Source organism: Citrus clementina, unplaced genomic scaffold (genome assembly GCF_000493195.1).
Source record: "Citrus clementina cultivar Clemenules unplaced genomic scaffold, Citrus_clementina_v1.0 scaffold_9, whole genome shotgun sequence".
Classification (NCBI taxonomy): Eukaryota; Viridiplantae; Streptophyta; class Magnoliopsida; order Sapindales; family Rutaceae; genus Citrus; species Citrus x clementina.
The window spans coordinates 3,527,135-3,527,780 of NW_006261964.1; positions in this window are offsets into that span (position 1 = coordinate 3,527,135).

Genomic DNA, 646 nt, shown 5'->3' on the forward strand with positions numbered 1-646 from the left:
TTATGTGTGAGTATTTAAAAAGCTTTTATAAGTTGACAGAACTTTTTTCGGGGACACGATATCCGACATCTAATTTATTTTTTGCCAAGATTTGTGAAATTAGATTGTCAATGAATGCTTGGTTGCAATCACCAATTGAGGGGATAAAAAATATGGCTACTAGGATGATTGCAAAGTATGAAAAGTATTGGGATGTTATTCATGGAGTTCTTGCAGTGGGGACTATGTTAGATCCTAGGCGTAAAATGTTACTGATTAACTTTTTATTTCCTAAAATATATGGGGAAAGAGCTGAATCTGAAATTGAAAGAGTGCGTAAGTTATTTGTTGATTTAGTACATGAGTATGAAGTAAATCATCTATCAAATTCAAGTGGGGGGGTTAATGGTGCCAATTCTCAAGCTGTTGCAGGAGGGGACTTTAATATGTTAGATTTAGATTTGGATGAAATGACTGATGAGTGGGCATTATTTAGAAATGAAAACACACAAAATACTCATTCCAAATCAGAATTAGAGTTTTATCTTGAGAAGTGTACTTTGCCTTCAACTAGTCAATTTGACATTTTATCGTGGTGGAAGAATAATCAAGGCAAATATCATATACTTGCAAAGATTGCAAGGGACTTTTTGGTCATTCCTGTATC